The sequence below is a fragment of the Mytilus galloprovincialis genome, chromosome 1 (genome assembly GCF_965363235.1).
Source record: "Mytilus galloprovincialis chromosome 1, xbMytGall1.hap1.1, whole genome shotgun sequence".
Classification (NCBI taxonomy): domain Eukaryota; kingdom Metazoa; phylum Mollusca; class Bivalvia; order Mytilida; family Mytilidae; genus Mytilus; species Mytilus galloprovincialis.
Window position 1 is genome coordinate 48,718,713 of NC_134838.1, and position 25,146 is coordinate 48,743,858.

At 31.4% G+C, this 25,146-nt stretch overlaps 1 protein-coding gene and 1 long non-coding RNA gene across 10 annotated transcripts in view; both read left to right on the top strand.

The window, feature by feature from the left end:
• Window positions 1–25,146, top strand: part of LOC143076721 (protein MON2 homolog) — a 293,055-nt gene that overhangs the window by 192,892 nt on the left and 75,017 nt on the right. The gene's annotated exons all lie outside the window — the stretch shown is intronic.
• The window catches only part of LOC143076815 (uncharacterized), a 151,421-nt gene that overhangs the window by 101,519 nt on the left and 24,756 nt on the right, over window positions 1–25,146 (top strand). The window contains exons 10-11 of the long non-coding RNA XR_012978795.1: window positions 6,445–6,514; window positions 23,645–23,759. This is a non-coding gene — a long non-coding RNA (uncharacterized LOC143076815). The remainder of the gene's footprint in view (window positions 1–6,444; window positions 6,515–23,644; window positions 23,760–25,146) is intronic.

Here is a 25,146-nt window from a genome sequence, read left to right on the forward strand (position 1 = left end):
AGATGAATCGTTTAGTTACAAAATTATGTAGGAACAAGATGTTTGGTTAATTTATTGGTAAAGTTGTTATACTTGAGAAGAATAGGCAATAATCAGGTGCTGGATTTAAGGATATTGATGTGTCCGTACATAAATATGTCCCATAATAAGTTTCTGTTCTCTAACTTTAATTTGCCTCAACCAAATGTTATGAAACTTATACACAATGCTAATTTATTACCACAAAACACAGATTAATTTGGAATTTGAGAGTCATCACTTTTACTTTTCTGGAGTTATTGAAGTTATGAAAAATCATGAGTGCATTAAAAACACACATCACCATGACCCAAAAGAAAAATTCTGAAAAATGAACAATGATAACAAATCATTACAAGCCTTACAAAAATCGTTGATTCAGTGAAGTCCGTGTTCCTGAATGTAAGCAGTTCCTGTTTTACTAATGTGGCATCTGAGTTGTGTACCCATGCAGTAAAAATAGAGACTAGTCATGATTGGTATTGTCACAATCTTGGAAAAGAGGATTATATCTGTGGTATTAGGTAATGTTTTACAGATATTCCTTAAATTGTCAAGAACATGAAGATGTTTTCCATAAAACCCTTAAAGGGATGACTTACTGGGCATTTGGATCTGTGTAACCAGTATTATAATAAACCAGCCATCAATGAAATCATCATAAAAAACACAAACCCCTTAGTCAAGGTCAGTTTACCATGAAGTTGTGGTTACAAAAATATGAAATATGTACACTTGTTTATTACCATAATTTCTTTTTTAATTTACACCAAATTAGGTTTTTGACCCAGAATAATGCTTTCCCCTACACATGGAACTGCTGGTACATTTATATCCAATTTAATAACACTAAAATGAGAAAATGAATGATGCTTATTTAGAATTGATAATGCCCTATGGTTTACTTGCTTTTCTCCATATTGAAAATCAATTCCCAATCAAAATCAAATAATTTTGTCCTACAAATCAAGCTGTCATCATTTAAATCACCATGGCACCATTTTTTGTAAATTAAGGTTCTAATTTTGGAATATTCATTTATAGAGGATTTGATATTTAATGCAAGCATAAAGGTCATGATAGTTTAATGAAATGAATTTTGCTGTAGAAAATTACTACACTAATAGATGTTTTTCATTATATCCAGTGCAGTATTCTAGATTAAAGAAAAGAAATAGTACCACAGCATCAGGTCTGAAAATTTGTCTCTAATTAGTCTTAAGTTTTTTACATTTTTTTTTACTGTGTAAATGATGTACCACAACAGGAACACTGACTATCTTGCATTGCGATATCCTTGTGCCAAAATGTCCATCAGCAGTAGCATAGACACAGTTAGTGCCAGACATGTGTGTATAAAACTCATTTGTAGTGTTTATATATTTTGATCCCAAGGGGAAATTAATCTTATTTAAACTTTGCCAAATGTTCACATATTTAAATTATACTACTGTTGCTTACTTTTTGTTTTGCTTTATTTTTTGTATAATGTATTATTTGGCGAAGTTCTTCTAATAATTTTAAGTTTAAAGAGCAAAAGAAAGTTGTTTTCCTGTCACCTCATCTCTTAAATCAATTCTGGTAACCAATGTCATTGCAAGTCTCACTTTTTTATCATTTATCTTTCCAAGATCTCAAAAGATTTTCTTGGAAGATCTAATTCTCTGTCATCTATCATATGTCTTGTTAGATCTGGTACCCAAACAAATGTTCAATTACTTTTCTATTGCATGCCGTCCCCAATTTGGCAGATATTGGAAGTTATTATCTTTTTTAACAGTTTTCATTTTGAATATCATGTATTCAGCATTATTCTATTTTAGTTTTTTAAACAAATTTATTTAATGATTAATTTCCCAAAATAAAGAAAAGACATGTTTTCACAATGTGATTTAGCTGAATATTGTACTGTTTGTACAAAAAAATAGAATTTATTCATATTTCATTTATAATTTTAAGTAATATTCCATTCATCTTCCCTCCATTTTTGTCTTTTATGGGATGGTATTTACTTAGTTTTGAATGACATTTGTCAAACTCACATTTGTTAAAATAGCAATGATCAATTACCTTATAGTGTAATATCTTTTCTTTAAATGATATTTTCTCACAGACTGACAGGGTTCCAGGAGAAGCAAATAGGCAATTTAGTTTTTCAAGTTCAATTTAGAATAAAAATGACAATATACTTCTTTCTATTGGAATTGTTTCTTAACAGGTTAGCAAGGCCTTATTTGATTGTCGACAATTGACTGACATTTATGGGCAAGACGTTAAGTAGGTGTTCAGGATGTTTTCCTTGTTAGTAAAGGTTTGTTTTAAAGTACGCGGTTTTAAAACGCTGTAGTCTTTCGTCAGCTGATCTGTTGTGGTTTTAAGGGTAATTAAAAGATGCCAAAGATACCATAGAGTAACTCATAAAGTCCCATAAAATGTACAATGCCATAAAAACATTATATAAAGCTGAGAAGGCAAACAACAGTACACATAACACAACACAACATCGAAAACTAAAGACTGAGCAACAGGTCAATCCTATCAAAAACAGAAGATCTCACTGGAGCTCTGGAAGGGTAAGCAGATCCTGCTCCACATGTATCATGTGTCATGTTGCTCATGAAAGTAAAATTGTTAATGTGAAGGCTGTTACTAGGCATATTATTTTAGTGAGGCAAAATAATTGAGCTGAGCGAAACGAGGCAAAATTTTTTGGGAGGGTATGGAATGATAATGGTGCAAAATTCTGCATTCTATGCATTTCAAGAGAGTTTAACAATGTTATAAATTTGGATCTTTTTTATATAAATTTTTCATATTTAAAGACATTTACCAACACCAAATTTTTAACAACTTTATTTAAATTTATGTCAGATAAACATCCAAATATCAATTTGAGTCTGTCCCCAGAAACATAGAACAAACATCGATTCAGTAGAGTTTGCCAATTTTTCTATGGCTGGTTTTAAAAATTGTTTCAGAATATTTCGTCTGCTGACTTCTATATCGCGATAGACATGGAGCATGGCAAGACCACACAATCTTATGCCACTGCTTGCCCTTTTCCAAGTTTTCAGTTGTTTCAGAGCAGTCTCTGTTTCTAGCGGTAGTTCACTATCATCAACACAATGATCGATGTCTTCTTCCTATTCCTTCTCCATCAGTAATTCAATAATGCATCGGTAGTAATAGTTTTGTTAGCAAAAGGGAATTAAGCTTTCCTGTCAGCATCATTATACAGTTGCTGTTACAAAATATATATAACACGCTTATCATTCCATCCAGAGTTAGTTTACTTTTATGATATGGGTACAGGGGAATTGGAATAGAATTTTCGCCATTTACATGTAGGTCCATGATTTCAAATTATTTCTGGAAAGAGTCGGTGGTAAGATATTTTAGTTCCAGAATCTATAAATTTAGGGATTGCAGATGTTCGATTCCAAAATCCTGAACATAAAGACATGAAATTCCGTGGTCCCGAATAAGTAAAGACAAAATCCCATTTTAAAGGCCCTACCGTTCCTCAATAATGTCAAATAGGAATATGGGATGTTCTTTCAATTTTTAAGATTAAAGAAACATGGATAAAAGCTAATCCATGCATGTTTCATATTACATTAATATTTTTTTATCTGTGAAGAGAACGAGTAAACGGTTGGTAAAAAGGAGAAATGAATACGTAGACAGGACTGCCCCCTTGTGATGCCCGGTACTGGATTTGTCAGTCTACTTATCGTTTTTGGAATAGTTCCAATAAAGTTATATTCAATACTCGGACTCTGTTCACAAAGAACATTAGTTTACTAGAATTATTCCTTCTTTACCATCAGTATCGCTTTTCCTTTTTCCGCAAGAGCCTGTTTTAACCAGAGATCCATGATGATTATCATTACTAGGTTAATGTAATCGAGAAATATCACCCGTTGTTGAGATGTTGAGTTTTATCCAGGAAGAATAATTTAAAAGGAATGATGATTAAGGTTGAGAAAGAACTACAAATGACTATTATATTTCGTATTTAATTACCATAAAAATATTTTGGGCATTATATGTTGACCTCTTGATGTTTATTTTTGTAGCCTTTATGTTTTATATTCCTGCTTCCAAAGCTTTTAAGGAGGTTGTAATGAGTATACTGGTTTAACTCTTTCCTTTAAATATTCTGCAACTTATATTTTTCTAATTTTTCTCAGCAACTACAAGCTATATTCTTGATATGGAAAACGAAGATGCATTTGGTTTTGCCATCTGTTTAACACTAGGGTTCAATTTCCAGTTTGCTGAAATCATTTGTTTCAAAATATCATGTGATATGAGCTTCATTATGCTTATTGAAAAGTCCCTCCTATGCATTTGTGTAAAAATTTTCATGGTTTCAATTGTGCACATACATGTACATTATACTTTTACCTGGGTACATACTTTTTAACTCATTTTTGAGTACTTAAATTTTTAGATTAAAAGGTGTTTAGATTCCTTGAAAGTTTGTTACAGAAAATAACTAGTTTGTAGATGTTGATAGTTTGTATATACAAAACTGACTGTTCAGTTTCCATTGGAATGTGTTTGTGTTAATTGCACTTCTTATTTTTAATTGCATTACATTATACTACCAATGTAAAGTAAAGAAGTATTGAACAAGGAAAGGTTAAGTAACCACTTCAAAGGAAAACAGCAATAAAGGGGAAAGTTTACAAGAAGTTAAATGGACATAATGATCCTTAGATGTAAATCAGAAACAACAGTTCATAATGAACATTAGATGTAAGTGTAACCTCAATGATTAGGCTTATTGAAGAGATAATATGCTTTGCCACCTTTTTGAAGCTTCAAATATTCTAACTTGACATCCACTATATACTTCAAACAATATCAGAAAAAAGGATGATGAACCAATTGGATTTCTTGTAGAAATATACTTTATCAATATTTTTATTGATCCTTTTTTCATGTTAGAAAATGTTTCAAGTTCTGTTCTTGATAATTGAGCAATTATAGATCATTATAACTTTAGTTCAATTTGGTTACAAAAGTATGATATCTAAGTAGTATGGAATCTACTAGCATACTACAATAAATATAAAGGCTTATAGCTGCTCACTTTACTTAGAATGCAGCATTTGTGAGTTAAAATTGTTCTCATGAGAAGGAAAAGAAATCAGTTTATTTGCTGTTGTTTGTATGTCTAGTTTTACAAGGGAAACAGTTGTTTATCTATTTCGACCCTCTTTTGTTGGTGGTTGTGGTAAATGATGTCTGTGAAATATTTTTTGGTAGTTGTGGTTATCATTATAAAAGTCAACCATCTTGAATTCCTTGTGCAGTGTCAGAGGTCTGTCAAATGACATTTCAACAAGTTCAGCATCTAGTAATCATTCCCTAAAGCCTGAGTGGTTCAAGAAAGGGTGTACCAGGTACATGTTGCCTCTGGTACTTAGTTTACGTTGCAGAGAAAACCTTTTGAAAGAATTTTTCCTTTCCTGATGATAACTATTTACACCCTATATCATGTTTACAGATAGGTACTTTATTTAATAATGTGGTGGTTTTCAAAGGCTTTACTTTTGATAAATTTATATGAATATAAATTTGATATGTCAAAACAAATGAAATTGCGATTGAAAAGGAAAAGAAAAAGGAAAACCAAAATATAATTAAAAAAAAATGCAATACCTAGATCTGATAATTTTTACTAATTTTATTACCTATTGTACATGTCATGCAAGCTATCAAAGACCAGGTTATGTGACTAAATACATTTATTAGTTTTAAAATAGTTTGTAACCATAAAATGAGACATTTAAGTTCCCAAGACATCATTGATCAAGGGAAGTCCAGTATTTTTTAACACTGTTATGTAACTGAATACTTAATCAATTTCTCATTTAAATTCCTAGCTACATCCGTAAATTTACTCTGAATTTCATCTTTAACTGAGCAAATGATCAACCTATTTATACATAATTAGATATATAAAGATCAGTAAAAGTACAAAAGGAGTTGTTAGAAAAGATTCCCCATCAATGATATGTCTTTTGCACTAACAGGTCTGCTTTTTGTACTGAGGAGGAGAGTACATCCCTTTATGCTGTATACAATCACATAACTGCCATCTTTGAAAATATTTTTCTTATTCAGTCCTTGTTTAAGCATCTAGTATTCCTACAAAATTTTCATGGACTTCATCAGTAAATGTGAACATTGAATTTTAACTACAATTTTTGTGTAGGGTTGTATGCACACTTTGGAAAAACCATTAAGTCAAATATCCACAAAAGTAACATTTGTCCTCAATCCACAATAAATTGATACCCATAATAATATATGTACCACAGTATCATTAAGACCTGAATGATCAGTTTGATTAATTGAAATTGATGTCATTCAGTCTTACAAAAGTATTTACATACTTACTATTTTTTGCAGGGAAAAGACACCTGTTATGGATACAAGTTTATTGACTGAACTGAAATATCTATTTGGTAGAAGACTACAGGTTTGTTTTAATCTTCATAACCACTAAGCGTCCTCTTCAATGTGTACTACAGAATAAGACAGGTTTGTACTTACATTAGCAGGATGATGGTTGCCACATGTGGAGCAGGATCTGCCAACCCTTCCCAAGCACCTGATGTCATCTCACACTTTTAGTGGGGTTTGTGTTACTTGGTCTTTAGTTTTGTTTACTGTTGTTTGTCTTTTGGTAGTTTTTCTTTTAGCCATTACATTTTCAGTTTTTTATCAACTTATGTGTTTGAATGCATCCTGTGATGTCTTTTGCCTCTCATTTAATGCATTCTTTGGAGACAAATTGGAGGCCTTTGGCTGTTGTCTGCTCTATGGTCGGGTTGTTGTCTCTTTGACACATTCCCCATTTCCATTCTCAATTTTATTTCTTAAAAAAAATAATTTACATATATATTGGTTTCCGTTTGAATCCTTTTAGATGTATCTTTCATAGTTATGTATATTGTAAATCCATCAGTAGATGTATCCACACATGTTAAAGATGGGTCAAGTTTTTGAAAAAAAATCTGCTTAAATATATTTGAATATTGGTAAATCTTCAAATCAGATTTTTAACAACTGTAAATTTTAATGGTGATTTAATTAGAATGTTTCCAAACCTTGTAAGACAAATTGATGTATATTAACTGAATTACCATACTTGTAAGTCTGGTAGCCCACGTAACCAAATCAGGAAATATCTAACTTTAGAACTGTAAAATATAATCAGTACTTGTTGTTCAGACTAGTTACATAGTTGCTGAGATTTAATTATATATAGGAGAAGATTAATGACTAAAATATAACTTCACTCCAGTTCAGTGTTAGATTTTTTTTCAAATTAGAAAAAAAAAAATCTAATAAACTGAAATTATTAATGTCAAATTCTTAACTTTTTATTATAGAATCATATCCTATGAACTCTGAACTGTTACATAAAATCACATCCAATGAACTGTCACTAATGCTGAATTAACAGTTCCTTACTTTGGACCTGACTTGTGGAGGTGTTTTAAAAAGCGCCATATAGAGAGAGTAAATTTTACTTTTTAATCCAAGGCTACTTCCTAAGTCAATATGCAATTAAAGAGATGTGGTATGATGGCAAATGAGAAAACTATCCACAAAAATGATAAAGTGGATGTTATCAATTAAAGGCATCTGTACGGCCTTCAATAATGAGAAAACCAATACTGTAAAGTCAGATATAAAAGCCCTGACATGAAAAATATTAAATTTTTCAATAACTGACAGCTTATTTATAACTTTTTTTTTATGAAGAACAAATATGACAGACGTGAATCAATGGTCACCTCCTGATTACAGGCTCCTGACTTGGGACAGGCACATAAATAAAACCTTGGTATTAAATATGGTTATGAGTCCTCAACACTTCCCCGAACTTGAGACAGTGTTGTAACAGAATAACATAAGAACAAACCATTAAAATCAGTTGAAAAAGGCTGAATTAACATCAGAACAATTGAAAGCAGAGACATCAAACTAAAACACAGACTGGACCAGATTAGACTTAGAAGAGTATTTATTCCTCCATCATCCATAACAACAAAAAGTAATGGTCTGAGAGTAAAATTTTCATTTTAATTCTAATGTGTAGGTTTAAGGGTTTTTGTTTTGCAAATTATCCTTGTTGTAGACAAGCACTTTTATGGTAAATACTTCCTGTTTGATGGAACTTCATTGTACATGTATAGAAATGTGAGTTACCCCATAAATAATAAAATAATTGTTTTAACAGATAACCTCTGGTTAATAATCTTTATAAGGATGGAATTAAAAAGAGGGATGATTTTAAATCAGTTTCATTTCATGAAGTTTGAATAGAGGATTCGAGATATAAAAATATATATTGTCTAGTTACATGATAAAGCCTCATGGAAACAGTACAAAGGGCACTCCCTAATCAAGTATAATAGCTAAATTCTAAGTTACAATGGGCACTTAACAATCAAAATAAAATAGTTGTTTCTAAGTTACAAAGGACACTTGGCAATCAAGTACTGTTATTGGTACTTATAACTTCATAGTAACAAAGAGATCATTATGCAGGACTTGTTAATAAAGATAAGCTATAGATTTTGTTAACTCTTGTATAGACTCAATAGGGAAAGAGCTCTTCACAAAGTTCTAACATAAAACTCTCTAAAGAACTTTTGCCTTGGGCTTCATGTCTTGCATCTACCCTCATGTCCTTTGATGTTCATAAGACTTATGGTTAGGCTCAACATCAGACTATGTATCATCAAGGAAAAATTATCCAAAGCACAAACCAATGAGGAATTGCCAATTTTAAGAAAAGTTCAATTATAAGTTGGTATCCTTATGTTCTGGTAAATTGATTTTTACCAAGAAAATATAACCATACATTATTATGTGAAAAGTGTTTAAGTGAGGCTTGTTGGCGTGTTATGTCTCAGTAAATTGTAAAAGAAAACTAAATCAAGACATGATAGACTATATAGATGGAAGCTGTCAAAAGTTATTGATTGCTGGTCAGGACAGTCTAGGAACATTGTACTTTGCCAATGAGTTCCTACACTTTCAGTTTTTATATGCCTGTTTACAGGATGCATTATGGTGTCTCATTGTTGGTTTGTCCATCTGTTGTCAACATGTCAGTTAATAGCACAAAAGCGCTTGAACCAATTTGCATAAAACTTTGGTGAATTGTTTTATTTTTCAATGTGGGCTCCCTTTTGATTTTTTATAAATTTTAGATATTACACTTCCGAGTTATGGGGTTTTATTCATTAAAAAACAGGTATTTTTCAGTTTTTTGGACAATAACTCAATAGTGCTTTGAGCATTTTTTATGAAACTTTGGGGACTGATTTATATCTTTCAAAATAATCTCCCTTTTGTTTTTTTTTTTTTTTTTATAAATTTCTGATATGATATTGAGGAGTTATCACCAAAGAAAATTCTTTGAAAAAAACTATGTGTGTATCATGTGCTCATGTTGCAGCTTTTTATTCCCATTGGACACATTCCATCAAACTACAATATGCATGACTTAAATTCTTCAGCACTTAAAGACATAGCACGATCATCTGCTAAAGAAAATTAATCTGTTTTCAGTAGGGAAATATCCAATTGATAATTAACAAGGTATTCCTCAAAGTCTCAGTTCCTTGCATCAATTTCACCATCAGTTCTATCAAAAGTTTTCTGAAATTAGGCTTTAGTTGAGTTTGCACCAGTAGCAGATGGTGTAATAAAACCCATACTTTGATACTAGGATTGTAATTATCTGTCAAATACAAAATCATTAAAACTAAAGCTAGTTAACTCTGCCTAACAGTTGAGGTGCTCCTAGGCTTCATTGTTCTCAACACCCAGTCAATCCAACTTACTGAAACTTTATAATTTGTACAGAATCACGGCTGACTCATCACTCCATTCCAGAACTATTGCCAGTGCAATGAGACAAGTTGTAAGGTCCTGAACCAGCCTTTTGTTTCTGAGCAACTTCAGTCAGAGATAAGATATCTTATTGATAATGCCCAAGTTGTTTTCAATTCATTTAGGGTTTTGACTCAAGTCTTTGATTTATTTTCACTTGGACATTTGGTTAATTGTATATATTAATATAAATAGTTAGGTTTTAGTTTTGGGATGCTGTCTCATAAACATATACCCCCACATATCCTTCTGTTCATATGGTACATTTATTTACATTTATAGAAGACTGGTAATTAATTTTAAAACTGAATAACTCCTAATGCTGTCAGACAAAAAATCAGGACAAAGTGATATATTTCTTTAGAAATGTTTCATTGTAATTACTAATGTGGTATGAAAAGAATATTGATATAACAGAGGACAACACTCTACCACTAATATATTGTTCATTTCTTGTCTTAATAGATGAAATGTTTATATTCTTTATACATCACGGTTTTGGGAAGTTTGAATCCCCAGTGAAATAAAAGAACTGTTTACACATTATTACCAAGTTTGAATCCCCTGTGAAATGAAAGAACTGTTTTCTTGGAAGTGTAACACAAAAGTTGTCTAAATGATGACAGACATGATCAGAATATATATTTCCTTTTCCTATGAAGTAATAGAAATTCAATTAAATGCTGGTTTTGAGAGGAATGAATAAATAACAAAATTGCACCCTAGATTCATGTGTCAAAAATGTATTATTGCTTGGTATATCTCTTTCTTTCTATTAATATAGTGATACTGTTCTATGTAATTTGTCTTTGTCTATAATGCTAAAGTACTTTAGGCAAAATTGAAATAAAAATTGTACCTTACCAGTATTTTGTTTGTTATCGTATAACTGTTCAGATGGATATATTTTTGATTCTCGCATGAAAAACAAAATAGACTGACTTTTAGTCTATATTTTTGAGTTAGTTACGTTGAAAGACAACAAGGCCTCATAGCCTAGGATAATAGGCAAACATATTCCACCTGACACCAGTTATGGCAATATTTGATTGGTTCACTCACAAGATCAAAAGTAGATTGGTTACTGTAATGCTAAATCTTGAGCTTGGAATTTCAGAATTGTTGAAGAAACACATAAGAAATGATTTATTGATTACAAGAAGTTGATAATTCTGAGATTAGCAATTGAAGGGAGTGGAATGGAAACTGGTTTCAGTGATCTCCTTGTAATAAAGGATGTATGATAAACCAGTTTTATTTGGTCAATGCATTGATAAAATTAATTACCATTTATGAAGGAACAACGGAAACAAGATATACTTTAGACAAAGGCATAAGTATAATTTACAAGCTACATAAGGTACAAATTCCTACCCACAGAAATCCCTTGAGTGTCTCATTCTTTTGTGATAACTTTTGCTAATAGAATTATTACTAAAAAGTCCAATTAAGCACTTGTTTTTCTTATCTTTAATATTGTCTCCACTGTTTTGTGCAGCAGTTGATACTTAACCCTTTCCTTCATAATGACGCCTTTTGACTCCACCCCCTTTACTCCATAATGACGCCTTTTGACGCCTGTGTAGTACCTAAGTTGAAATGCTTAAACATCAATATGTGTGCATCAGACTTTTAAAAAAAATGAATCTAACATGAAAAGGAGATTCATGAGAATATCTGACTTGAATTTCATTGATGAAATATTCATTTTCACAATGCATTAACACTTTTAACTTGATGATTTCTTTTTACTGAGAAAAATCCTATGCGAATCAAGTATGTTAAACAAAAAAATCGAGGAAAGGGTTAAGGATCATAGAAATTATAATGATTTAGTGGAGGTGGCATCAAGTTTTACCCTTGTCCGTGTTTACGTCAATACATCTGTATATCCCGAAATTAGTTTCTGTTCTCTGACGTAAGTTTGCCTCAACCAGATGATAGGAATGTTATACACAATGTTTATTTCCACAAAATACTGATCAAGAATGCATTTGGGTGGCATCGCTTTTACTGTTCTTGAGTTATGACCCTTAATAATGTTATATGGATGAAGCAGGGGCATTATCTGTGTCCCATGGACACATTCCCCATTTTTTTTGGTTTAGAATATTATTAGAACTCTGGAACTCATCCAATGAAAGTAGACTTTGCCAAATTAGTAGCATCACTACTACTAATTTGACAATTCAAAGAATACATTCTCATTATTTTGGCATGTTTGTAAAGTCTCTGACAAACTAATTAATGTGATTTTAATTTTGGCATGACATTGCAGCATTACTATAAAGATGGTATTATTTTTTAGATTGATTAATTAAATTATTGTTGTTCAAAGCCACTATCAGCTCTATTGTTCAATTTCCTGGGGGTTAGTTTTTATTTGGGGAGGCATCTGGGGTGCTGGGAGAGAATCATGATCTTCAGTTGGAAAACTGACAATTCTAGTCAATTAAGATAGGAGAAGCAAACCTGCTATGTGTGGGATTTGAATTTATGTAGAAGTAAATTCAGTAGAATTGGATTTTAAACTTTGACAACAGCTTTAAAACACAGAACTTTTTGAGGTATTCAAAAATACACAAAATGTAGCACTTCTTTATTTTTAATTGGTTAACCAACATGTTTCCATTGTAGCATATGAGTAAGTCGTTAATTATACGAGAATAAGGCAATTTTTGATTTTGATTAAAAATCAAGGACTTAATAGAAAATTGTTCATGTAAATAAATCTGTTATCTTTTTCCAATGCACTGATTATATGCATTACCACATATAAAACAACCATAAAAGCAAAATTTACTCTAGACAATGGGATAAGCATGAAAAACTCGTATAATAAGTGACATACTCTCTCTGACAGAAATCCCTTGAGTGGTTCTATTCTTTGTGATAAATTTCTCTAATAGCATTATGGATACCAATTTAGTAATTCTTTTTCTTATCTATCATGTCCTTGAATTTTTTTTGCCATTGTTGTGAGCATCAGAAGTTTATGCTAGGGTCATGGAAATTGTATGGGTTTATAACTATAAGATTTTCTGTTTTCAGAATGCATTTTTCTGTATATAAGCTATAAGCTCTTTATTTTGGCATGATTGTATGGCTTCTGTTGAAAAAAATAGAATAACAACGTGATTTTCTATTTCGGTTAATGGCATTATAATAAAATTTCATGTGGTATTTAAAGGCTGGAATACTATCCTCATGTTACAACTAGATAAACTATATCTAACTAAACAATTATGTACTCTTAAAGGGAAACTACAACAAAAATTGGTAAATTAAGGCTCAAGTATTTAGAGACTTATCAAGACTTTAACCAAACAAAAATTGACAATTAAGCATTTAGTAAATCTCACAAAAACAGCTCTTACAAACTAACAGAGAAAAACTCCAAATACATGGTGTACTCTTGTGAGTCTGACAGTCACTTTTATTAATGATTGTCATAAATAAAATGAAAGTCACTCTCTGTAACTGTTGTAATTAATAAATTGTAATTGCACTTATACCTTGACCAATGTGCACAACACATTGGCACCACATCTCTTTTGCACTTGAAATTAATAATGGAACCACTTATCTTATATTCTGTCTGTTAACAAATGATCATTCTGAAAATTCATTGAAGCTTGGCTGGGACAAATTTACTTTTATTGATTTGAGGCATTCTCATAATGGAGATATATGCATTTATAAGTAGAATCAGTAGTCAATTTTGTATTTTAGGTGAATATGACTAAATAGCCTTAGGTTTAACACATTGATTTCATTTCTGGTATGATGTTGATTACAGAATCATCTAATGGAAGAATTCAGACTGGCATTCAATGCTTTTCTTTTCTAACAGTTGTTTATTCATTGTGCTTGCTTTCATTCAGTCTTTCCGCTTTTTATTCTCAATTAAGTTTTGAATCTAAAGCAACTCTAGAAGGCTTATCTTCTGCTGAAAAGAAAGAAAGGAAAATGTTAACTATAGAGACAAGACCAATTAATGTTATTTAGTACAGTTTTAGACATGAAAAGTTGTTAATATTTATTGCTTAATGATTGTGTACTACTAGGTAGATGTAAAATAAATATATACTCCAAAATGAACTTCCTGTTAAAAATGTTAAAACAAGACATTAACAGAATTAGAAAAACGCTAATATGCAGAAAAGAATCTTTCCTAAGAGAATTTTTTTCAGGTATTCTAGTTATATTTTTCTTGGAGGTGTGTTAATTAAGAAATAATTCATGGGAGCTTGAATATATCGTAATTTTACCACTGGTTGGCCCTTTATGACAAATATTTTACCCTGAGTGATAGCGTCGTCGTTTACTTTTACAAAAATCTTCTCCTCTGAAACTACTGGGCCAAATTTAATAATACTTGTCCACAATCATTACTGGGGTATCTAGTTTAAAAATTGTGTTCAGTGACTCGCCAAACCAACCAAAATAGCTGCCATGGCTAAAAATAGAACATAGGGGTAAAATGTATATTTTGGCTTATAACTCTGAAACCAAAGCATTTAGAGCAAATCTGACATGGGTAAAATTGTTTATCAAGTCGAGATCTATCTGCCCTGAAATTTTCAGATGAATCGGACAACCGGTTGTAGGGTTGCTGCCCCTGAATTGGTAATTTTAAGGAAATTTTTTCAGCAGTTAGATCTACCAATAAGTCAACATGACCAAAATGGTCAGTTGACCCCTTAAGGAGTTATTGCCCTTTATAGTCATTTTTAGCTCACCTGGCCCAAAGGGCCAAGTGAGCTTTTCCCATCACTTGGCGTCCGGCGTCGTTAACTTTTACAAAAATCTTCTCCTCTGAAACTACTAGGCCAAATTTTACCAAACTTAGCCACAATCATCATTGGGGTATCTAGTTTAAAAAATGTGTCCGGTGACCCGGTCAACCAACCAAAATGGCCGCCATGGCTAAAAATAGAACATAGGGCTAAAATGCGGTTTTTGGCTTATAACTCAAAAACCAAAGCATTTAGAGCAAATATGACAGGAGTTAAATTGTTCATCAGGTCAAGATCTATCTGCCCTGAAATTTTCAGATGAATCAGACAACCCGTTGTTGGGTTGCTGCCCCGGAATTGGTAATTTTATGGAAATTTTACTGTTTTGGTTTATTATCTTGAATATTATCATAGATAGAGATAAACTGTAAACAGCAATAATGTTCAGCAAAGTAAGATTTACAAGTAAGTCAACATGACCGAAATGGTCAGTTGACCCCTTTAGGAGTTATTGCCCTTTATAGTAAATTTTTAACCATTTTTCGTAAATCTTAGTAATCTTTTACAAAAATCTTCTCCCCTGAAACTACTGGGCCAAATTAATCCAAAGTTGGCCACAATCCTCATTGGGGTATCTAGTTTAAAAAATGTGTCCGGTGACCCGGTCATCCAACCAAGATGGCCGCCACAGCTAAAAATAGAACATAGGGGTAAAATGCAGTTTTTTGCTTATAACTCAAAAACCAAAGCATTTAGAGCAAATCTGACAGAGGTAAAATTGTTCATCAGGTAAAGATCTATCTGCCCTTAAATTTTCAGATGAATCGGACATCCCATTGTTGGGTTGCTGCCCCTAAATTGGTAATTTTTAAGGAAATTTTGCTGTTTTTGGTTATTATCTTGAATACTATTATAGATTGAGATAACCTGTTAACAGCAATAATGTTCAGAAAAGTAAGATTTACAAATAAGTCAACATGACTGAACTGGTCAATTGACCCCCTAAGGAGTTATTGTCCTTTATAGTAAATTTTTAACAATTTTCATAAAATTTGTAAATTTTTACTAATTATTTTCCACTGAAACTACTGGACCAAGTTCATTATAGATAGAGATAATTGTAAGCAGCAAGAATGTTCAGTAAAGTAAGATGTACAAACACATCACCATCACCAAAACAGAATTTTGTCATGAATCTATCTGCTTCTTTTGTTAAATATTCACATATACCAAGGTGAGCGACACAGGCTCTTTAGAGCCTCTTGTTTACCATTTTTTCGTAAATTTTTGTAATCTTTTACAAAAATCATCTCCTCTGAAACTATTGGGCCAAATTTAACCAAACTTGTCCACAATCATCATTAGGGTATCTAGTTAAAAAAATGTGTGGGTGACCCAGCCAACCAACCAAGATGGCTGCCATGACTAAAAATAGAACATAGGGGTAAAATGTAGATTTTGTCTTATAACTCTGAAACCAAAGCACTTAGAGCAAATCTTACAGGGATGAAATTGTTTATCAGGTCAATATCTATCTGTCCTGAAATTTTCAGATGAATTGGACAACTGGTTGTTGGGTTGCTGCCCCCTAATTGGTAATTTTTAAGGAAATTTTGCTGTTTTTGGTTATTATCTTGGGTACTATTATAGATAGAGATAAACTGTAAACAGCAATAATGTTCAGCAAAGTAAGATCTACAAATTAGATAAACATGACCAAAATGATCAGTTGACCCCTGGAGGAGTTATGTCCTTTAGAGTCAATTTTTAACAATTTTCATCAATTTGGTAAATTTTGGTAAGTTTTTACAAAATATTTTCCTCTGTAACTAAAGGGCCAAGTACAGATAGAGAAAATTGTAAGTAGCAAAAATGTTCAGTAAAGTAAGATCTACAAACACATCACCATTAACAAATCACAATTTTGTCATGAATCCATCTCTGTCCTTTGTTTAATATGCACATAGACCAAGGTGAGCGACACAGGCTCTTAAGAGCCTCTAGTTTTTAGATTGCTCAGTTGCAGTTTCTGGAAGTAAATCTTAGATAATTAGTTTGTGTTTTGTGATTTTGTGTATAGTACCAATATGTCCAGTTGAGCCATTTCACCTCTGTTGTCTAGTTTGTTCTATTGTTGTATTTTATACCATTACTGTCTTAGATTAAGGTATTTAAGGGTTGAGTACTCAAAAATATGTTTCAGTCCAATTTCTTCTTCAGGTAATGAATGGTTAATATTAAAAAACAACTAAAAATTCAACTACCAGTATTGATATTGTCTGGCAGCGTAAAGAAAAAATCAAACAAAATTTCTCTGTAATGAAATATAAAATATTTGAATGTAATGCTGTGGCTTAGATTGTATTACCATAGAATTTGAAAACTTAAATGATAAGTGTGCTAATGAAACCAACATATCAGACACCTATTCTGTCTTTATCTATGTGACATGTAAATTGGTAAAAGACATTCAGTGGACATCTGAGCAGTTTGAATTGCTGGTTTTAAGTTTAAGAGTTGACAGTTAGAATAGATTGATGAAGAGGCTGATAGGAACATTTATTTATTCTATTGGAAAATCAATATGGTGGAAGGCTACAATTGACTAATTTCTCCAAACTTGAGACGATTCCCATCAAACCTCATTTATTTGCTGTTTCTTTTAGAATAAGAGATTACAGTTTCTTTCATTGTATTCCAATTTGCAAGTATCTGCATAATGAGATCATATGGTTTCTTGGTTGCTGACTTACAATGGTTGATAGTTTCTTGTGTTTTTGGTTCTGACAAAAGGTAAAGAAATGAATAATGCTTAGTTATATAATTTGATTTTTTGGTAAAATCTTTGTCTGTTAATGAATCTTTAAATTATTTGTAACCGAACACCCCTTGATACTTGACCAATATTTTAAGTGGTATTGTTATATTTGTTTTGGCATTTTATTAACCGGATTTTTGTGACAAAAATGTCGGTTATTGATTTGGGGATGTACGGCGGGCGGGCGGCAATCAAATGTTGTCCGTGCATTAACTCATGAACCGTTCAACCAAAGCTTTTAAAATTTTAATATGTTGTTACTGACAACTAAATGAAGGTCAAGTTCAATAATGGCGATTTTGACTTTTACCGTTCAGGAGTTATGGTTCTTGAAAGATTGAAAAATGGAGTTTCCAGTCTTGTCCGTGCATTTACGCATGAACTGTTCTACCTAAGCTTCCCAAATTTTAATATGTTGTTACTGATGACAAAATGGAGGTCAAGTTCCATAATGGCGATTTCGACTTTTACCGTTCAGGAGTTATGGTTCTTGAAAGATTGAAAAATGGAGTTTCCAGTCGTGTCTGTGCATTTACGCATGAACTGTTCTACCTAAGCTTCACAAATTTTAATATGTTGTTACTGATGACAAAATAGAGGTCAAGTTCAATAATGACGATTTTGACTTTTACCGTTCAGGAGTTATGGTTCTTGAAAGATTGAAAAATGGTGTTTCCAGTCGTGTCCATGCATTTACACATGAACTGTTTTACCAAAGCTTCCCAAATTTTAATATGTTGTTACTGATGACAAAATAGAGGTCAAGTTCAATAATGACGATTTTGACTTTTACCGTTCAGGAGTTATGGTTCTTGAAAGATTGTGAAATGGCGTTTCCATTCACGTTGTTTCATTTACTCATGAACCATTCAATCTAAGCTTTTCAAATTTTAAGATGTTGATACTGATGACAAAATGGAGGTCAAATTTGATATTGACGATTTTCACTTTCACCATTCATCAGTAATGGTTCTTGTGATATTGCCAGGACACAAATAAATATTAATAAATCCGGTTTGCTGTCGTTGTGACAGCCTCTTGTTTTATATGATATTTTCATTGTTCAAGACCTGTGAGTTAACTGTCAAAGATTCCATTTTTATTAATTTGTCCAAATATTTTACTTAATTCTATCACAGATATAGAAAATTATTATATGTCTTTCATACTCTAATGACATTTTCTTATAAATGAATGAGAAATGACCCATATTTTATGTCTTTCTGATATACATTAAGACCTGCTGTCCTAAGCAGTTGCCCAACATTAATGTATCTCCCTATATAATTTTTTTAGTAAATAAGTTTTAAAATCCTGTTTTGTTAACTGAATAGGCCTATTTTAATGTTTTTGAGAGTGGAGCTGTATATATCATTGTCCTTCTAATTTACACCCAATGATGCTGTCCTTATCCTGTATGGCTACCTTTCTGGAATACACCTTATCGCTATTTGTCCGCCATTACTGGATATCACACACGTTCCCGTAAAATTTTGACGTCATAAAACAAAATATTTGACGCCACAATGAAAAAGTGATTGTTGTATGCATCAAAAGTTCAAGCGGCCGGGTCAGCTGGGATTAGCGATAAGGTGTATGCATGAAATTATAATCTCTTCTTTAAGCAACATAGACAATTTTGAATCATTGAGAATAACTAAGTGTTACTTCGATGAATTTTGCTACTGCCAAACATAGACCAATATACGTACTTGTTTCTAGATTTTGTCAAAAGTTGATTAAACTATAAACAGCAAGGCCAAGGTTATTGAAATTCAGCCTCTTATTGTGTTGTATCAAGATATTCAGTTGTTTTGAGTCTTCAAGGTTGAAAGCTTGGACCTACTATACAATAATTTCAGAAAGAATTAATAGATGTGAGACAACTTTCCCAGATATACAGGAAATTAGCCTTAACATGCATAAGATGCTCTCAGGCTGACCAGTTATTTTGTTCATATTGTTAAAGTCAAACATTATGTTAGCCAAATGAAGGGCCTCACAATACTTTTTCTGCTGTTCTAAAGGTTTCTTGAAGGTGCTTAAGTGATTGGTTCCATAATTTGATTTATAGAAAAATCTCTATAATTAATAATCCCATACAAATTTTCTTAAAAGCAACATTCAATAAATCACTTGTGAGGACTTCCACTTAATAACTGGTTGTTTGTAACCCAAATTGGTTTAATTGTCAACCAACTTACAATAAAATGTGACAATCATATTTCAATAATATGCATGTAAAGTGTTTTCGTTTTAGGTATGAACTTTTGCCTGGAGGGAGGCTTATGGAGATTCATATATTGTTAATGCGCAGTCTGATTTCTAAAATTTTCTCGGTGGGTTGATTTGGTTCCACCTTTTTCAAAATCCTGGATCTGCAGCTCATGACAAAATAATGAAAGGGATGGACTTATTATTGAAATACTGTACAGTATTATTGATATTCTTGTTTAATACAGTTCAAGGAATGTATGTGTTTGTCAAGAAAATGAATACTCTTTAGAAGGTTTTTTTAACATTAATTCAAATAAAATTAGATGAATAGTAAGTTATTTGCTGATAGCACTTTCTCCTTTGTATGAATTGTATAGAGAATTGTCTAATTTCATCTAAATATGTGTTACCAAGTACATATGTTGCACATGGCAATGGAATTCAAAGCCTAAATGATAGATCCCTACATATTATTTTGTTTGATTCAGACCAGTGTTTTAATTATCAATGAATAAGATATAAATCTCTGTTGTTCAAGACCAGATGTTGCTGAAAATATTTCATTTGATATTTTAGTGTAATGAAACATTGTTATTGACTGTTTTAGTGTAGAATATTGTTTGTAAAATATGTTACAAAAAAATACTAAAGAATGATATAACTGAAATAATTAAAATGAGATAAATATTGAACAAATTTTGGAGACAAGGAAAACATATAAATAATCAGGTTTTTTTTTTGTCAAATGCAAATTATTTCATAAAAATTCACAAATATTAAAAATATTGACAAAAAATTATGAGATTTAATACCTCTTATTGGAGGGGAGGTTTAATATTGATATATTTCTCTGTCTTTCATTTTATCTATATGTTAGCAGTGGCGGATCCGGAAGGGGGCCCCTTTTTATGGATGATCAATGTATTTAAATGGGGACTTATGGTTGGAACACCCTTTATCCTGGGTTGGGAATACCTCCCTTTTGAAAATGGCTGGATCCGCCCTTGGTTAATCTGTCTTTCTTACTTAGTTGTCACAGAAATTACAAAAAGGCAACGTCTTGAAAGTTGGTATCTGAGGCTTAATATTCTTTGAGAAAGTTATATAAGAATAAAATTAAGATAACATATATTATGCAGCTATTTAAAGCATATGATGGCCTTTTGTGAAATGGTCCTTTGTAAAAAATTTGTTAGGCTCAAATTTGAAAATTAAAGCGGCTTCTTTCATGGAATATAAGTTTACCAGGTACTCTTTAAAGATACATCTAAAGTTTCATTTCAATGTGAATCATTTTTTAGATTCTCATATTGTTATACTGTTTACTCTCCAGCTTTTATTTAAGTTCTATGCACTAAATATTCTCTCCAAATGATTTGTACTTGTAGTAAACAACTATAGAGTTGTTAATCATGGATGTTTTGGATCTGTGTCCTAATCAAATCAACAGCTGATCGTTTATATAATTCCCCTCATCTGTCTAAAGGAAGGGCTTTATTGCATCCCTGATTACTTTATTGAACACAAAATGATTAACTTGTACAAGGTAATAGGTCTTATTTGTTCAGTCAAATTGATATTAGGTCCTATGAATATACTTGTAGATTTGATGTCACTTTGTAAATACCAAATGGCAAGCATGCTTTTCCAGGCTTTTTAGTTAGTTTTATTTAGCAAAACTGTAAGTAACGCCTTGTACTTAGTTTTTCATTTGTCAAAATTTAATTATGACATCAGATTTTCTTGTCTTCCTCTGATTTTGGTTTTGTGATGTCAAGAAAAAAGGAATTCATGACTGATAAATTTCTAACACAAAGAACACAATTTTTAAAGATTTTACTTCACGTTAAAATGCCATGTTATGATTGGCTGATAAGAGGGTGATAATTTACTGTATCACATAGCTGAGAGGGTGACAATTTTTTTGAATGTTACCCTCTCGTCTAGACCAATCAAAAACGATAGTTTAAAGGACAATGCTAAAAATCTACCTCTTGGCTCAGATTTTATTATTGGACTGTTAAAATAAAAAAATAAAACATCTTGAATAACTTTTGTTATTTTTTTTCTAACACTCGTAACGTTGTTATGTACATGACATCATAGTAAATACTTTTAAAATAAAATTAATCTGCAAAAGACAATAATGATAGGACATTCAGTATAATAAATTAAATAACACATAGCTGAGAGGGTGATAGAGCAGATTGGTACCTCTCGAAAAAGCATTGTCAACTTTGGCTTCGCCACGGTTGACAATGTTTTCTCGGGGTAACAATCTGCTCTATCACCCTCTCATCTATGTGTTGTTTATATAGTGACATTATCATCTAATAATCATTATACAGATCTCATGTCATACAACATTTCTCTGTTTTCGTCTCTTATATATTACTGTGGAGTCACTTATTTTTTAGGGTTAAGGTAAAACTTGCAGGTTCGTGGATATTTAATTTCGTGGTTTTGCCAAAGTTTGCATACAAGACTATAGGTATAATGATTGTCATCGTTGAACGTTTAATTCCGTGGTTCACCTTTACCCACGAAATCCATGAAAATTGGTATCCAACGAATAATGAGGAATCCACAGTATGTATCATAAATTTCAAAAATCAAAATTATCAGTTTAGAAATATTGTATCACCCTTGATGCAGTGGGTTTAGACTCTATATACATTGGGAAGGACAGAAAAAAAACTCACTTTCTAATATTCTTTAAAATCTATTGAGATAAAATTTCTGGAATTAAAATATAACATACATTTATATAATCTGTAGAAATATGACTATGGCAACTTTTTACACTAACAATAATGGTATATTTTGGTGTCCTGTGTTAATGTATCTTTGATTTGTATAAAAACAAATATTTACAAAGAAGCATATTTTGTGTTCTATTCCTAGATGTCAATTGTTTGTTTAAAGTATGTTCATACTTCTGAAAGAAATGTGGTTTTGTTGTATTAATTATTGACTGAACTTTTACATAGGTTTTCTGGTTGAGATAAGTTGAGTGCAGATTTTATCCTAACTATATACTTCTTATCAATAAACATTTGTCAATATCAAGTCAACCTTGTTATCAGTTATGATATATAAATACTAATTTACAGAATATAAATATTATATTAATACATTTATACCAACATATGTATCATATCTATGAGATTCATTTCTAAGATACTGTACAGATTTATCATGTGGTGGCATTTTATTCATCAGCTATTTCTGTTATTTCTTGTGATTAAAGCTCATAGTGAAACTATTTTATAAAGTGTTCAAACCACAACATGTTTCGTTTACTCTTATCCTACAATAGAAGGGGTTATTCTGTTTTTAGGTCTGTGAATTCAACTCCATGTGTTAGTCTGTCTGTTTTCCTGTAGTGTTTTGTGTAAAAGTTTGGTTTGAAGACAGTCTGTAAAGAACACATGTTCATTATGATTTGATCTATTTGATATATACATTTATAAACTTATTAAAGAATAAGAAGATGTGGTATAACTGTCAATGAGACATCTCTCCACAAGATACCAAATGACAAAGAAGTCAACAACTATGGGTCACCATACAACCTTCTACAATGAGCAAAAATGATAATTTTAATGACCAGAATTCAGCAGTTCATTAATAAAATTTTTGTTTTAAGAAGTTGTTGTTACATGAACTTGGAACTTTTTAAAATTACATAATCATTATGATTTGAACTTTCTTAAAATACAAAACACATATATATTCCAAATTAGTGTTTGACCAAAAACTGTGCTTTTGACTGAATATAGAAATGAGATTCCTTCACATATATATTCTTCTGCCTAATTTTATGATTTGGCCCTTATATTCTATCACATAATGTTGTTTCCTAAAGGTAACAGCTTTCTTATGGTTGCTATGTGAATAATTATCCATCTTATTTTGACAGGTTTAAGAAGACGATTCTTGAAGTAAGTCTTAAACAGTCGCATTTGATTGGAAGAGAGAAAGAAGAAAAAAATGTGAAAGTCCTAAGAAACATGTTGCATGAAGAGAGAGCAGAGGTAATTCATAAACGTTCAACCTTAATCTTTATGATTATATATTATATCATGATATTTTATTATGCATTAATTTTTTTTGTTGTGGCTTCTGTCTTTTTGTTACAACAGATTTCAACCTAAAAACTGTTATGTATAACTTTTAAACTCATTCATATCTTTACAGTTCTTTTTCAAAGCCCAAAATAGTTATTTCGCATGTTTAAAGTTATCTTAATTTTCTCATTTGTTTTGGGAAGTTGCTTTAATGTATTGGTGTTTTAGTTTTTTCAATTAAAGTCTTGTGATAATTTGTCATTCTTGTTTGCCTTTTATCTTATTATGTTCCCTGCTATCTTGTTATGTCTTTGCGATGGATTGGATACAGAAATATGTTCATTGAAGAGTTGTATCCCTATATGTTGATCTTCCTTATAACAAATCCTGCAGTTTCTTCATCATTACAGATCACCCTAACATTAGTCAGTCCTGATAGCCTTAACTTAAATACCTTGCATGATGACCTAAAACAACCAGCTAAACTTCTTTTTTGGCAGAACAGATGTTACAACTTGTTATATAGTTTGTAGCCAATAAAATACCCAATTGCACAAACGAAATTTACCAAGATTCCAAACCTTCAAAAGACCTCAAAATAAATCTGTACTGTATTACTTGAAATAAATAGGCAATAATTTTATGGTTTACAAGCCTTGAAAAAAGAATTGATACTTGTTTGGAATGTGAAACAGGAGAATTTACAACTTCATATATTTATATTTTATATTTAATTTTCAGTGCATCTATCTTTTTTATGATATCCCTGTCAATATACAAGAACATTTCTCTTATCAAGGTGTTGTTGGACACATAAGATCTGATGCAAATGAAACAAAACATCATCAATATCCTTTAACCAGCTGTTAATTGTCTATTTTAATTATCAAAATGTACATCACTATGGAAAAGAACTTTTTTTAGTGATGTAGGTGTAAAAGATATGTCTTAGATCACCAAAAAAAATGAATATGAAAACATGCTCTTGAAAGATGCAACCTTTGTAGTACAACAGAAAAGTGGTGCTTTGATACTGAAGTACTCTATTCTAGAATATGACAACATCTCATCATATATCAAAGGCTCTTGTGCTATGCTATCATTTTCAATTAAACATTAAATATCAAACCTAGGAATCTGTAGAGTATTATTAATATGTCAGGAATTTTATATTTTGCTTCAAGTGCCACAATCTCACTAGATTTTACAGCATATTTTTGTATGAAAGATTAACCAGTTTAAAATGAAACCAAAATGCTTATAAATGACATCTACATATTCATTGGCATGATATAAATTGCTTTAATCTTACCATTCACAGTATTAAAAACCCCTTCTAAATTATTTGCAATTA